An 18,188-nucleotide genomic window follows, 5' to 3' on the forward strand; every position below is an offset into this window, starting at 1 on the left:
AGTTAGTTGAGCTAAAAATTATGTCGTCAACATAGATTTGGGCTATAAAGATGTCTTTTTCTATAGTTTTTACGAACAAGGTCGGATCTATTTGTCCTTGGTTAAAGTCTTTGGATATTAAGTAATTAGATAATCTTTCATACCATGCTCTAGGGGCTTGTTAATTAAAATTCTGTTTTGAATATAATTTGCAGTATTTATTGCTTCAGCCCAAAAGTGATGATTTAAATTATATTCGTTTAGCATAATCCTAGCGGCTTCTTGTAGTGTTCTATTTTTACGTTCCATTAGACCATTTTGTTGAGGGGTTCTAGGACATGAAAATTCATGTTGATATCCATTTATTTTACAAAATTGGGTAAACCTATGATTTTCAAATTCCCCCCCGTGATCACTTCTTATTCTTTTTGATTTTAGTATCTTTTTCATTTTCCGTTAATTTGCAAAAATTACTAAATATTTCATAGGTTTCATCTTTTGTTTTTAGGAATTTTACCCATGTGTACCTAGAGTAGTCATCAATTATTACTAAGCAATATTGGTTCTTGCTTAGTGATTTGGCTCCATGTGAATCAAATAGGTCAAGGTGAAGGAGCTCAAGTATGATGTTAGTTCTTTCTAGGTTGGTTGACTTGTGGGTTGACTTGGTTTGTTTTCCTTTTTGACACGCATCACAGATTGAGTTTTCAATAAATTTTAATTTGGGCAAACCTCTAACTAGACCATTTTGACTCATTTTTGAAATGAGTCTAGTGTCCGTGTGACCCAGTCTTCTGTGCCACAGTTGGGTTTCCTCTTGTTGTGTCAAGAGATACTTTATTGAGGATATCGATAAGTCAATTGTGTAGATGTTATTCTTCCTAAATCCCTTAAGTCTAATTTCAGGGTTTTCGATGTTTTTAACTAGACATCCAGATTTATCAAAATTGATTAGATATCCGCTGTCACACAATTGACTTATACTTAGTAAATTAAAGTTAAAATTTTCAACCAACAAACATTTTGAATAATGAAATCGGAACTAAGTTCAATATTACCTTTTCCTATTACTTTAAGTTTACCGTCGTTGCCGAATGCAACTGATCCTAAATTCTTGTACTTGAGTTTGGTAAACTTCAACTTATCTCCAGTCATATGTCTGGAGCATCCACTATCCAACATCCATTGATCCAATTCCTACACATGAAGTAGTTTGAGTTGGTTTTTAATGGATTTAAAGATAGCTTAATTGAAGTAGATTCTTTAGATTTTCTATCTCATTCAATTGTATTTGATGCAAACAATTAATCCTATGATTATTTTTAATTAACGTTTTGAAAAGATTTTATAGTTAATTAATTTTGAAAAATAATTTTAACGTTAATTAAATTTTGAAAAGATTTTAAAGTTAATTACAGTTAATTAATTTTGAACATATTTTAATTAAATAAGTTTAATTTAAATTAATTTTGAAATTGAGGTTTAAAAATAATTTTGAAATTTAAGTTTTAAAAATAATTTTGAAATTTAAGTTCTAAAAATAATTTTGAAATTGAGTTTTAAAAATAATTTTGAAATTTAAGTTTTAAAAATAATTTTGAAATTGAGTTTTAAAATAATTTTGAAATTAAAGTTTTAAAAATAATTTTGAAATTAAGTTTTAAAAATAATTTTGAAATTGAGTTTTTTTTAAAAATAATTTTGAAATTTTGAGTTTTAAAAATAATTTTGAAAAAATAATTTTAAAATTTAAGTTTTAAAAATAATTTTGAAATTTAAGTTTTTTAAAAATAATTTTGAAATTTAAGTTTTAAAAATAATTTTGAAATTGTGTTTTAAAATAATTTTGAAATTGAGTTTTAAAATAATTTTGAAATTTAAGTTTTTAAAAATAATTTTGAAATTTAAGTTTTTAAAAATAATTTTGAAATTGAGTTTTAAAAATAATTGTTAATTAACTTGTTTTAAGTTCAAGTCAATTTTAATTTCTTAGTCATCTCACCCGATCTAAATTGTGCACAAGAGCTATTCACCCCTCCTCTAGCGCTTCTCGATCCAACAATTGGTATCAGAGCTCGGACTGCCAGAAGGTTTAACCGTCGACTGTGCACCGACTAGACAATGAAGTCCTAGTAGGTCGGGTGGACCGAGGGGCAGGAAGACCTGGTGGGTCGAGAATCGGATGTGGGAAGCCTATGGTCCTTTGTTTGAGGGGGGGATTGTTGGGGTTGCAAGGTTGCAAACATAGTCCCATATTGGAAACACATGGGAAAGATCATGGGTTTATAAGAATTTAGATATCTCCACAATAGCATGATATTGTCCACTTTGGGTCGAGACCCTCATGACTTTGCTCTTGGGCTCTCCCCAAAAGGCCTCATTCCAATGGAGATATCTTTTCTCTTATAAACCCATGATCTTTCCCATGTGTTTCCAATATGAGACTATATTTGCAACCTTACAACCCCAACAATCCCCCTGACTGGTCCTCTTGATCCGAACATAGGAGCCCCCATTTTCTTTGTTCGAGATCAATATTGTACCCACATGGCTCAATCAGACCATAGCTCTTGTGCACAGTCGGCGGTTAAACCTTCTGGCAGTCCGGACTCTGATACCACTTGTTGGATCGAGAAACGCTAGAGGGGGGGTGAATAGCGCTCGTGGCTATTTCGTTCGATTATCGGAATCGCAAAACTATTGGACTAATTAAAACGCAGCGGAATAAAGTAAAGAAACACAAACAGAAGGACACAGAGAATTTTACTTCGTTCGGAGCCTTGATCGACTCCTACTCGAAGGCCCGCGATCCTTGATCGCTTTGCGTGGGCAACAACTATAAGCTCGATAAAAAGGATTACAAGATGAAGTACAAGTAAATGCAAAAACTAATTATACCGACGACAAGAATAGAATCTTGGAGCTTCAGGTCGTCGTAAACTTGTAGCAGTACTTCCGGGCATCTTTTAGAGCAGCACGTTGGAGACAGAAGACTTGGAAATTGTTATTGTGAGCTGCTGGTCGAGACCCCTTATATAGGCTGTTCAAGGCGCCTTCTACTGTTCACCAAGGCGCCTTGAATGAGCCGAGTCAGCCGCGGAGATAAGTGCTGAACTGGTCGAACCTTATCAGATTCAAGGCGCATTCCACTGTTCACCAAGGCGCCTTCATCAAGCTGTCCAAGGTGCCTTGGCTTCATTCAAGGCGCCTCCAAGCTTGCTTCGCAGTCAGCTCAGGTTTTGCACCCGAGGCGCCTCCAAACTCCATGGAGGCGCCTCAGACACTGTTCATCCGAGAGTAATTGTGCACTTTGGTACCTGCAAGATATGTTAATCACACAAAATACCCTGCAGCACAAAGTTAGCATAAAATGACAGTAAAAATATGATCAAGAATATTGTGACAGTCTCAGGACTGTTCGGCTGGAAACCCTAGGTCGACCCGATGCCTACTGTTCCCTCTACGGGGAACGCGTCCTCACCTACTCCACTCAGGAGATTTACCTATTGCCAGTGCGATCCTCCAGATCGACTGGACTTTTGCTCAGCACTCGATGCTTCCGGACTTTCAGTTGGACATCCGCTTCCCGGTTAGTCCAGTCTTTCATCTGGTTCGCGACACCAGGACTTTCCACCTAGGGTTACCACCTCCTAGGACTTTTGCCTGAAGCCATCGTCCTGCCAAGACTTTCCGTATAGGGTTACCTCCCTCTATGACCTAGGGTTACCACCCCCTAGGGTTTTTCCCTTAGCCTAACCGCAGCTAGGACTTTCCTGAAATACTCAAGCAGACTTGTTAGATCACAAGGTACCTTAACTTTGAATCCTTTGCCATTATCAAAACACGAGTTCGATCGTCGGATGCTTCCCGCATCAACAATACATTAGTTAGCACCTATAGTCTAATGTACTAAGGGATACCCAGGCTAGGACTTACCTACTGGTTTATTATGGACATGAACATAGGCGTCGACATAGGCATACGAGCATAAACAGAAGCATAAGTGTGTAAATAAACTAAGCATGAAATAGATATATCATGAGCATGTACATAAACATAGGCATAAACATACTTGCATGACATAAACATACACATATGAATAGACTTAATCATGAGCATCAACGTGTAAATAAGCTAAGCATGAAAATAAATATAACTACATAGGGTTAGTGAGCTCCCGGATAAAGACATCAGTCATAACCCTTGTCTAATTTATGAATACCAAGTTACGTATTTATATGGTTATCACAACCATATTTCTAAAAAGGATCATATATCGTAAAATCTTTTTAAGGTAAGGTTGGATCGTTGACAGTGATTAGCTATCATCATATGGTTGATTGATCAATCTCAGTTGTAAAATCATGGTACTTGGCGGCGGGGCGTAAGCAACTCTCGTCATTGGGCTATGGCCTAACATGGAAACCGATATTGGGCTCCCTCTGGGGTTTTATCCCATAAACAAGATCCATTTGAGGCTTTTTCCCTCACAGTATTCTCATCAAATCATTATCATTTTGTTACAGTCAACTTACTTGATATTGGGCTCCCTTTAGGACCTTTTCCCGTAAACGGACTCCCTATGGAGCATTTTCCCTTACGGTATCCTTATTAAATCTTTATCATTATCATTATCACCTTATTACAATCAATTTATCTGATATTAGGCTCCCTTTGGGGTCTTGTCCCGTAAACGGGCTCCCTCTGGGGCCTTCGCCCTCACGGTATCATTAAATCTGTATCATTATCATAATTATCTTCATAGCATGTTAAATCCTAAGGATCTGCAAACTTAACATGTAACCTATAAATGTTATCATGATAAGATGTAGGAAGAAACATAAACATATACATAAACCTAAAATTTCGTAATTTACCTCTATCACCTTAGGTATCATAATCAGACATAAGAAGAACATGAGCATAAACTTAAGCACAAGCATGCAATATTCATAACATAAGTTTAAGCATAGACTTGCGCATCAACATAACATGAGCATATATAGTAACTTAGACATGACATAATCGTAAATCCAAATGTAAACATGCAAATTCATATCATATCTATAGTCTACTTAAACTATCATAATGTGAAACAAGAGTAAGCACAAGCACACTAAGTAAATTCTGAAACTTACAATTTATAGAAGCTAACATGGTATCACTTTCTTAAAACATAAAAGAGCATAAGGAGCTATTAAATCTAAAATCTACTAACTATACAATCCATCTAGAGCATCAAGGGAAGTGTCACCTCTAACAGAAAGCAAGTATAAGGATCTAAACATGATTTAAGGAAAAAACATAATTTATAGCTTAATTTGTTGAACCATAAGGATCCAAAACTATTATCACTTTGATGAGTTGTTAAGGTTATTGATTTGCTAACATTTATCATTATACAAACCAAAATTTAAGCTATAACATGTGATGTTAAACAACTATCATGCCAACAACATCATCCAATATGACCTTACTACATGGAATATGAAGATCCCCACATATTTTTTTTACAGTATTTAAGGGACCTTAAATTCTGATGAAACATCCTAAAATGTTCTCTATACAGTAACCACAAGTTCCATAATTTTAAAGGTCATTGTATGCATCAATAAAATGACGAAATTATATAAAATGTTAAAACTACAAATAATGATCCGATTTAATGAAACATGAGGAATCCTAATGTTTTCACCGGTGATTAAATGACATTAAATTCAGATTTAATTTACCTAAATGTTATCTATACAGTATACCATGAATTATCTAATTTTAAGAGTCATTATACATATCAAAAGAATGAAGAAACTACATGAAATGTTAAAACAACAAATAATGTTCCAATTTCATAAAGTATGAACGAACCTAACATTTTCACCAACAATTAAATGACATTAAATTGGGATTTAATTCATCTAAATGTTCTCCATATAGTAACCATGAGTTCTCTAATTTTAAGGGTCATTGTATGCATCAAAAGAATGAAGAAACTACATGAATTATTAAAACTATAAACAATGATCCGATTTAATGAAGCATGAAGAATCCTAACATTTTCACCATTGATTAAATGAAATTAAATCCAGATTTAATTCACATAAATGTTCTCTATACAGTAACCATGAGTTATCTAATTTTAAGAGTCATTATACATATCAAAAGAATGAAAAAATTACATGAAATATTAAAACAACAAACAATGTTCTGATTTCATGAAGTACGAAGGAACCTAACATTTTCACCTGTAATTAAATGATATTAAATTGGGATTTAATGCATCTAAATGTTCTCCATACAGTAACTATGAGTTCTTTAATTTTAAGGGTCATTGTATACATCCAAAGAATGGAGAATCTACATAAAATATTAAAACTACAAACAATGGTCCAATTTAATGAAGTATGAACAATCCTAATATTCTCACCAGTAATTAAATGAAATTAAATTCAGTTTTAATTCATCTAAATGTTCCCCATATGGTCTCTTAATTTTTCATATTGTGAGCAAAATTTAGAGCATCTAGAAGACAAAGAATATGCACAAACTTGCAAAGTAGAACATGATGAACAACCTTTAACATTTAGTGAGGAACCACCCCTTTCAAGAAGTCCGAAACCTTCTATTCATACTAACCATTTGAAGTTTAGGAAAGGAATATAAACTAGAGAATCATTCTAAAAAAAAACAGCCAAGAACATCAAACATGGAATCCGAAGTTTCACAAACTATAGACAACCAACTAAAACAGTAACAAGGTAGGGAACATGCCTTCAATCGTTGGCTGCTAACTCCTCTTCTTGTCTTCCCTTGGAGCTCTAGAACCGGTGGAGACACAATGGGGAGGGGGAGCTCCTTAGGACCGGCGGCAATCATCCAACAAGATGGAGCTTTTAGGTAATGGTTTTATAGAAGGTGGTATGTCTAGGACTTTGTTTCCTTTTTTTTTTTTTTAATATACTAAGTTTTATCCCTTTATAAATGCTAAGTTCTATAATTTCTATAAACTAAGTTTTATTCATTTATAATTCACATATTATAGTTCCTTAATTATATACACCTTACATTAAATTTATACTCTATAATTTACATTATATATATAATATATATTATTTATATTTCATTTCTATAATGATTAGATGCATAATTTATATACATAAATTATAGAAATACTAAGTCTTTATATATTTGTATCTTACTATTTTCTTAATAAAATTCACTAATCTAAATTTCCTAATTTTAGGCTAACTTAACTAATTAAATTTATTTATGTAAATAAATTCTTAATTAAATCAAATAAATAATTACAAATCTAATAAATGCCCTTAATTAAATAAATTTGAAATCTAATTAAATTATAATTTAATTCAATAAATCTCTTTAATTAAATAAATGGTTTCGAACACTACACATTCATTTGATCCCTAGTTGCCTATATTGAACCAAGATTCTAGCTCCACCCTTAACTGCATCGATCCTATATCAGTAAGAGTAATTTGATGTATAAAGCTCTTGTTTTGGAAAATAGTTAAATAATATTGGATTTATTTTACAGAGTTTTATTTACATTACAAGATGTTTTATCCTATATTACAAGAGGTTTTTACGATTCGAACCTAATTGACATATAAAATAGGTAAAATAAAAAAGTGCATATTATTTTCAATGTAAACTTCAAACATTCTTTTTTTTTAAGGTGCCTGTTAAGAAGATTTCATTGACGTCGAAATATCTTTGATTTTGTTTAATAAATGAGCGATTTAGATAGTCATTTATAAGGTCAAAAATATCCAATTTAGTTTTGATTGAGGCATTTCAATTTTCTTATAGAATTATTCACACAATTTGATTTTTTTTTTTTTTTGGCAAACAATGAGAATTGATATATATATTGACATAAAACTCATAGGTAAAGATTGTTATCTATAGATATAGATAGAGAAGACAACAACTATGCACGCATCTAGATGATATATGAGCTAGCCTTCTATCTAAACATATCCTAATGTTCTTTTAATTTATTTTCATAGAAAGTGACAAGATTGCATGCACCACCAATATGTTAATTAAATCACTTCACAAAGAATAATAAATCCATAGATCCACTTTGAGTAAGCCATCAATTTTTTTAGCATGTCATTAAATATTATTTAAAGTGCCGCTAAATAATTACTATTGAATAATTAATTAGTGATTGGAGACAATTTGGATGGCTGTTCGATGACACTTACAAAACTGATTGATGATGTTATAGAATTTTGCATTCAAAGAAGCCCACACACACCATGGTTTATGTGTATGTGAGCATAAAGAACATACTTAAAAAAAAAAAAATACCAATATGGGTATGCTTGACTTATTCCAAAAGGAGGATGCCCGCATTAATAATTTTTGTATTCTCATAATTATAACTTGTTCTAATCTTTGACTTATTATGACTTAGCTTCTAAGTGTTTTTGATGCTAGTTTGATTGACATGCTAAACTCGAAGATCAAATAGATTAAAGAGTTGAGTGATTAGAAGTGTTTAGTATCCGAGGATGAAAAGTTAAAAATGTCAGATAGAACCCAAGTTGTTAGTAAAGACTAATTTGATTGATTAAGAAGATAGTAGTTGGCTTTTAGTAGTGAAAATGGAGCCCATGATTATATTTGAATCACTCAAGATAACAAGTAGAAGTAGATATTTAAATCACTCAAAATAAGTAAAGAAAATGTTTGAGAAATGTGGTTTACTTGGCTTATTGTGCATTGACTTTATGATTACTGAACAATGATGCCATGGTCAGCTTTAAAGGATTTGTTCTTAAGTTTTGAATAAAATTATGAAACAACAAGAGTTTTAACTTCTATAAAGGGGGTTGCCATTGCCAAAGAATTTGAGGCCTATGGAACTAGATTGGAAGTTACACATGCAACAATTGTAGTAAAAAGTGATTATGTTCATCCTAAATATCTTTTAAAGTTCGTTCCTAGGTTATGTGAAGGGAAATAAATCACGGGGTTAGTTTATAGCCGACCGTAAAGTGTCTAGAGGGTGGGAGAAATTTTTTTCCTTACGGGTATGCACATGCGCTTGCCATGAATTGCCCCCTTACTCTATTGTAATAAAGCTGCTACCCTCTAGCTAACTAGGCATTCTTGTGGGGACTTAGAAGTTACACTTGTGTGGTAAGGCGATTTGCTCGCCCCCAGAACCCTCGTCAGCTCATTCCTAGGTTAACACGGAGGAGGTAAATCACAGATAACTAATGACCATTAGTGCAGGTGGGCAAGACATGGGGGAAGACATGCTCAGACATGTCGAGTTTCGATCCCAAGACTTCATGTGATAATACCCCATGCCTCAACTGTTGGTTGCTACTCAGAAAACCTAATGGTTCCACTGTACAAAAATTTTGTACAAAGGTCTGAACCTTTTCCTAGCTACCATGTGTTCTTTTAAATTAAACTTGGATCGCCTGCGGAACTTAACACGTTTGATCCAAAGTTTAATCTATTTGTTCTTTTAGGTTTAGACTTGGATTTCCTGCGGTACTTAACACTTTCGATCCAAATCACCTAGGTTATTAATTCTATTAAATATTAATTTCCAAAATTGGCTTCCAGTTCTGACGTGGCGAGGCACATGACCTTCTTGGATATGGAAGCAACCACCACCGACTAGACAAAGCCTTTTAAGGAAAGTTAATATTTAATTTCCTTAAATAACTTTAGGTCAATCGAAAAGAACAATCAAATCACAAGGAAAAGAAAAACAAAGAACACAACATCGAAAATAAATTCGAAATACTAAAATTGTATGCCTCTTGTATTTGGTATTATTTTCAAAAATAACTAGTATGATGCGGAAAGGAAAAATACTAGTTATACCTTTTAGAAAGACCTCTTGATCTTCTACCGTATTCCTCTTCTAACCTTGGACGTTGTGTGAGCAACGATCTTCCAAGATGAGGACCACCTAGCACCTTCTTCTTCTTCCTTCAAGTTTCGGCCAAGCACCAAAAATCCAAGGATGAAGAACTTTTTCCACCAACTAAGCTCCAAGGGATGCAAGCTTTCTCTCCTTCTCCTTCTTCTTCTCCAAGTAGTATCCGGCCACCACAAAAGCTCCAAGCAAGGAAGAGTTTCGGCCACCACAAAGAGGAAGAGAGGGAGAGAGGATGACCGGCCACAACACCAAGGAAAAGAGGGAGAGAATAATAGAGGTTGTGTCTCATGAAGGCACCCCAACCCTCTCTTTTATATTCCTTAGCTTTGGTAAATAAGGAAATTTAATTACAATAAAATTTCCTTAACTTTCTTTGACAACAATTAATTAAATAAAATTTACTAATCAATAATGTCTTGGCCGGCCACATCAACAAGAGCAAACAAGACAATTTCAATCAACAATTAAAATTCCTTATTTGTCTTCAGAAATTTTAAAAAATAAAATTTCCCTTTAAAATCCCTTCATGGTTGATAAAAAGAAATTTTTATAATTTTAATTTTTCTACATGTGAATAATTTATAAAGAAGAAAAATAAAATATCTTTCCAATCTACAAATAAGGAAAGAGATCTAATCTCTTTCTTTAATCTTTTGTAGATCATTTTTAAAAGAGATATTTTAATTTTAAATCTTTCCAATAAATTATATCTTTCACATCAGAAAAATTTAAAATTAAAATTCTTTTTAATTTAATGGGGGCCGGCCACCTAAGCTTGAGTTCAAGCTAGGGCTGGCCACCCATGAACCAAGGCTTGGCCAGCCCTAGCTTGAACCACAAGCTAGCTTGACCGGCCCCTACATCATGGGTACGAAGGTGGGTATAGGTGGATATAGTACTCTATAAATAAAAGGCTTCGATAGGGACCGAGAGGAGGAATTGGTTTTGGTCTCCCGATAAAATTAAGCATCCCGTGTTCGCCCTGAACACACAACTTAATTTTATCAATAATAATTCATTCCACTAGAGAACTATTATTGAACTACCGCACCAATCCTAAATTACATTTTTGGGCTCCTTCTTATTATGAGTGTGTTAGTCTCCCTGTGTTTAAGATGTCGAATGCCCACTAATTAAGTGAGTTACTGACAACTCATTTAATTAATATCTTAATCCAAGAATAGTACAACTCAACCTTATCGTCATGTTGGACTAAGTCCACCTGCAGGGTTTAACATGGCAATCCTTATGAGCTCATCTTGGGAACATTATCAATCTAGATACTAGGACACAGTTTCCTTCTATAATCAACAACACACACTATAAGTGATATTATTTCCCAACTTATCTGGCTTATTGATTTATCGAACTAAATCTCACCCATTGATAAATTAAAGAAATAAATATCAAATATATGTGTTTGTTATTATATAAGGATTAAGAGCACACACTTCCATAATAACTGAGGTCTTTGTTTCTTTATAAAGTCAGTATAAAAGAAACGACCTCTAATGGTCCTACTCAATACACTCTAAGTGTACTAGTGTAATTATTTAGTTAAGATAAACTAATTCCTAATTACACTACGACCTTCCAATGGTTTGTTCCTTTCCATTTTGGTCGTGAGCTACTGTTTATAATTTATAAGGTACTGATAACATTATCTTCTGTATGTGACATCACATACTATGTTATCTACAATATAAATTAATTGAACAACTACAAACAAATGTAGATAATTTGACCAAATGTGATTCTTTATTCATAATAAATATTTACAAAAGCTTAGGCTTTCAGTATACACTCTAACATCAACTACTGTACCCCAAGACTTAGAAGTTACACTTGTGTAACTTGAGAACGATGTTAATTAACGACATCATTTGGATCGATATGGGATGCTTAAGAGTGTAGATAAGGTAGCTCTTTCTTTTGATTTTCTTCTTTCGTATATATAATTCAGGTGTTTGACTTTCGCCCGACTAATCTTGGAGATAGACAATCTCCCTCTTTGATTCATCTATTGATAAATCTAGAGCATAATTTATGTACACTTAGAAGTCTATTAGGACATGTAGAGAGTTGGGGGGGGGGGGGGAATAACTTCGATCGCTTATCTAAATTTGATTTACAGTGGAAAAATTGAAGAAATGCTAACATCTTTATTTTACTTGGTATCTATCTTCTTAAGGTGACTAATCTAAGGGTCTGCTCCTCACTCTCACAGATGCACTATGGAAAACTCCATCCCGAAGGTAGAGAAGCCTCATACAAGCTCAAACACAAGAATACAAACAAGAAACATGAGAATACAACAAGAACAAGGAAATAATACAAATACAATAAATACCTTGCTCTTGATCTCTTGTTGCTCGAAAATGTCTTTTATTGATTTGAAAATGCAGCAACACTCCGCTCCAGAATCACTAAGAATCGACGTGAATAGTTGTGCTTTAAATCTTCATGAAATTCCTTTTCTAGGGTTACCTCGATGCCTCATAATCGATTAGGTTTACTCCTAATCGATTGCCACTTCAGATGACTGTTCAAACACACCTATAGAACAGTTCTTTTCTCCTATCTAATTGATTGGTGAGCCATACCAATCAATTTGGCAGCTTCTAATCGATTACCCTAATTGATTAAAAAGCTTTTTGTTTGCGAGAGAAAACTCACCTAATCGATTGAACTAATCGATCAGGCAACTTTCTGTGTTGTCACGAAAACAACACAGGCTGGCTGAACAAGGGCCGATCAAACATAAGGCTCTCCATATACGCTCGGCCGAGTAGAGACCGGGCAGACTTAAAAACACTTAGCCTCATAAAGTTCTTAGTATAAGGCTGGCCGAATAAGGGCAGGTCGAACATAAGACTATCTGCATACGTCCGGCCGAGTAGAGACCGAGCATGCTTAAAGACACTTAGCCTCATAAAGTTCTTAGTATAAGATCAGTCGGATAGAGGTCGGTTGAGCTTAAGGATCTCTATGTATGTCCAACCGGGCAAAAATCGAACGGGCTTAAAGACACTTATCCTTAGGAAACTCTACATATCCATTCAGTCAGGCATAGGTCGACCGAGTTTAAGTTACCTAAAATAAAGCTCTAACATACATAATCTATCATATGACTCTTTGCATGAATCTCTAGCACACTATGAATACTATATTAACTTTTGAACAGATTGACAGTATTTAACATATGACGGAGCAGATTGATACTACAACCAACCTTAGGGATCGACCAAAATATACTCAGCAGACAACATTATAACAACCTGTCAGAACTTGTCGGGGGAATATTCCTTTGAGGTCTTCTTCAAAGGTTATTATGTTTCTTATATTAATCATAGCCACATATTCTCTTAATCGCCTCAATAATGATGCGAAGCATAAACGACAAAAGAGGTATATCTGTGGGCAGGAAAAATATTCCTTGGACTATTACTATAGAACATCCAGGTTGTACTTTCTTTCATCTGTTAACAAATTCTGATATGTCAGGGACCACCCCACGATCTCGGAGGTTATGTGGGGTGGTATAAAAAGGGGGATTCTCTCCGTTGGCAAGGTATGCAAACATCTACATCTAAGCCCTATTTTCGCGCAAGCACTTTCCCTACCATTCTTCATTCACCTTCTCGAAATCGTACTAACTTGAGCGTCGGAGGACCTAGCAGGGATCCCCACCCTAGTCTTGGGTCACTAACACTTTGTCGGATTGTCGGATTACATGCAAGATCGTTGAGGAGTTCCATATCCAGTTAAGGAGGTCTTTTGCCAGTCAACAAACCATCCACCTGAGCTAGCACGCCATCTCTTCAGCCTTCTGACAGGATCAAATTTGGCATCATCTGTGGGAATCTTCACCTGAATCTGAGGCTTCGAGATGTAAGAGGCTGGAAAAGTCACAACTGTTGCTCTAATGCCGGAGGAATTTGAGATGATCGTCGAGGCCAGAGTGCAAAAAGCATTATAGCAGTGACAAGCAGCTATTGGTGGCACGCTTTTTCCACCCAATCTAGCAGCGTCGACAACAACACATCAGCGAGAAAGAGGAGTGCAAGAAGAAGACCCTGCTCGTTTGCTCCCTATGCCTCTTTCACCAATCCAACACTTCTGAGTACTTTTTTGCACACTGCTTGAGTAATTGGACCAAGGAGGAGTACTACAGGAGTCTTATGGAGAAGCACCTATCTAAGATAGGCACAAAGGAAAAGCAGTAGCTAGTGATAGCTCCTTTGAGTGAATTATTACCCCATTCTCTCAACGAGTACTGGATGATCCATTACCAAAACATTATCAAAATCTGAATATAGGAGAATATTCGGGGACAACTGATCCAGAAGATCATCTCCTAAAAAATGCTGCTCTTCTTCATCAATTTATGAATTGCATTAAATGCCAAATGTTCCTCATCACATTCGGCAGGGCAACCAAAGATGGTTTAAACAGCTGCAGATAACTCTATTTTCTGTTTCAAGGACTTCTGCAAGGTATTTCTCCATCACTTCTCTAGTAATTGACGCCACCACAAAACCCCTTGGAGCCTTTTTTTCGTTCAAACAGGGGCCTAAAGAGACACTTCAAACCTATATTAAGAGATTCAATTAGGTGGCTATAAATGTTCCCATAACCACCACAGAGATTTTGGTGAACGTCTTTTCTTAAGGGCTCACCAACAATGATTTTTTTTTTAATGATTTAGTTAGAAAACCTCCAACCAACTTTGATCTATTGATCGAACGGGCAACTGAATTTATTAATGTTGAAGAAGCACAGGCTGCCCGAAAGAAGGAGGGCACCACACCTGCTCCCATTCTAGCTACTGAGAGTCCGACGTTACCTGCCCCTCCACCCAAAGGACCTCGGGCAGGTCCTCAATACCATCATCAAGAATCGCGGCCTCAAGCCATGCAACATGTGGAGGTTCCTCAGAAAGCTCCACGAAAGTGGTGTACATACCATCGGACAACTACTCATAATTTGGAGAATTGTTATACTCTATGGAATTGGCGAAACGACAACCCCAGATACCGTCGGCGTTCACTAGCCCCAAATCATCGACCGTATACGTGATAAAATAACCCACTTAAAATTGAATACCAGGCGACCGAGTCGCAGCAAGGAACACTGCAACCCCAGGCTGAGCGAGCTCAAGCACCCACCTGGGTTTAGCCAGAACAACATTTGACTTGGCAAGAGGAGAATTGTAGCAATGCCCCTCAGGGCAGTATTGGCATGATTGTTGGAGAACCAACTGCTGGAGATTCTAACCAGGCGAGAAAGTCACATGCCCGTAGGTTACATATCCATGAGGTTGGCTACAGCCATGAGAAGGCATAGGGACCTGAGATTAATTTTGGACCTAGAGATTTAGAGGGAGTGGAGGTCTCCCATGATGATGCTTTAATAATAAAGGTTGTTATAGCCAATTATAACATTTTTTGTACTTTTATTGATATAGGGTTTAAGGATCTTAATAAAGTTTGTCTAAAGGATTATTATCCTTTGCCTTGTATCGATCAAGTAGTGGATTCTACTTCTGGTTATGAATTCATTTGTATGCTTAACGGTTATCAAGGATACCACTAAGTTTCACTCGCCAAGGAGGACAAGGAAAATGTCAGTTTCATAACTACCGCGGACACTTATTGTTATAATGTTATGCCATTCGGACTAAAAAATGAAGGAGCTATCTATCAAAGGCTCATGAACAAGGTATTTCAAAAGAAAATTGGATGGAACATGGAAGTCTACGTGGGCGATATCCTCATCAAATCTCTTCGGGCTACAGATTTGATCGAGGACATAGAAGAAACCTACAGAGCTTTGAGACAGTATTGGCTCAAGCTCAACCCTTGCAAATGCTTGTTCAGAGATAGAAGTGGAAGATTCTTGGGCTACATAGTCACTGAGCGAGGGATCGAAGCCTATCCTAGCAAAGTACAAGCTCTACATAACATGTCTCCTCTACGCAACCTGAAGGAGGCCTAAAGATTGACTAACCGAATCACTGCATTGTCTCGCTTCATTTCCTGATCGGTTGATCGAAGTATGCCCTTCTTCAAAATACTTCATCGAGCAACCAAATTCTAGTGGGATGCCGACTATGACCAAATTCCAATGGGATGCCGACTGCGCTACACATAGGAGCTGCTCGGGTCTTAATCTATTCATATTCTCAGTTGGTAGTTCAACAATTATCTAGTAATTTGGAGATCAACAGTGAGCAACTCAAGTTATATGCAGAGGCATTCAACAAGCTAAAGGTTGAATTTCAAGAAGTAATTATACAAAAAAATCCCCTGTTCAGATAATCAAATAGCAGATGAGTTAGCTAAATTAGCCTCTGCCATAATTTCTTGGAATTTGGATAAGTCTATTGAGCAAACATTGTTAGTAGCTTGCATTGAGTGACATGTTGATTTGGAGCTACAAAGCGATTGGAGAACACCAATCATCTTATTCTTACAACAGGGCACTTTACCAACTGATGGAGAATCTATAATTAGTGATCACCTTTATAAGAGGGCCTTCTTCTCTCCTTTACTCAAGTGCATTGGGCCACATGATGCACCCTATATTTTACAGGAAATGCATCAAGGTTCCTGTGGAAGTCATGTGGGGAGTCGGTCTCTTGCCCGGAAGGTATTATTAGCCATGTATTTTTGGCATACTTTACAGAAGGATGCATCTAAACTAGTAAGGACTTGTTTATCTTGTCAAAAGCATTAGAATATCTCACATCATCCTACAAAGTTGCTCAAAACCTCTATTATATCTTACCAATTTGATTAATAGAGTATGGACATAGTAGGACCTTTTCCATTGGCATATGCTCAAAGGAAATTTTTACTAGTGGTAGTAGATTATTTTTCAAAATGTCTGGAAGTTGAGCCCTTAGCTAAAATAACTGAGCAAATGATTATCAAATTCTTATAGCAACATATTATCGGCAGATTTGGTATTCCTCATAAGCTGGTTTCAGACAATTCTAGGGTAGGAGGATTCGAGAATGGTGTTTGAGATATGGTATCAAACAAGCCTTTACCTCTGTGGCTTATCCACCAAGCAATGGTCAAACTGAAGTAACAAATAGAGAGATTATCAGAGGGCTCAAGACTAAGCTAGATCATGTTGGGGGCAGTCGGGTGAACGAATTTCTAGTGTATTATGGGCATATCGCACAACTCTATGAGAATTGACAGGTATAACTCCTTTCCACCTGGTTTATGGTGGCGAGGCAGTGGTCCCGATCGAAATAGGGGTAGAATCTGATCACAGGCGCTAATATGATGAAGATACTGCTGACCGATGTCTTATGGAGCTCGACCTGATAGAAGAAGTCCAAAACAAGGCAGCAACTCGGCTTATGTCATACTGTCAAATGATGAGATAGAACTATAACAGAAGGGTTATTCCCAGATTCTTTCAATTTGACAATCTAGTCTGGAAGCGCTTTAAACTGGTCAGAGATGTTTATAAACTAGAGCTATAATGGGGAGGACCATTCAAGGTGGTACAAAAGCTCGCCTCTGGTTCTTATTATCTCGAAGATGCTGAAGGCTGAAGATTGGATAGACCTTGGAGCACCAATCATCTACAGTCTTATAGAGCTTGACAAGTATGCCTGTAACTTACTCTTGTATTTTATTCAACTTTGATACATTCAATAAAAAGTGCAGGTAGATTCATCTCAGTCGAATTGTGAATTTAAACTCTATACAGTCGAATTGCGACTTTAAACTCTATATAGTCGAATTGCGACTTTAAACTCTATACAGTTGAGTTGCGACTTTAAACTCTATACAATCAAACTCAACTTTAAACTCTATACATTCAAACTCAACTTTAAACTCTATATAGTCGAACGCGACTTTAAACTTCATCTCAATTAAACTCGACTTTAAATTTTATACAGTTGAATTTCGGCTTTAAACTCTGTACAATCGAACTCTACTTTAAACTCTATACAGTCAAACATGACTTTAAACTTCATTTCAGTCGAATTGTAACTTTAAACTTCATCTCAGTTGAATGTGACTTTAAACTTCATCTCAGTCAAACGCAACTTTACACTTCATCTCAATCGAATTGCGACTTTAAACTTCATCTCATTCAAACTCGACTTTAAACTCTATATAGTCAAACTCGACTTTAAACTCTATATAGTCGAACATGATTTTAAACTTCATCTCAATTGAACGTGACTTTAAACTCTGTATAGTTGAACTTGGCTTTAAATTCTATCCAGTTGATCTGTGACTTTAAACTCAAG

The sequence above is a fragment of the Zingiber officinale genome, chromosome 9A (assembly GCF_018446385.1).
Source record: "Zingiber officinale cultivar Zhangliang chromosome 9A, Zo_v1.1, whole genome shotgun sequence".
In the NCBI taxonomy this organism is placed as follows: Eukaryota; Viridiplantae; Streptophyta; class Magnoliopsida; order Zingiberales; family Zingiberaceae; genus Zingiber; species Zingiber officinale.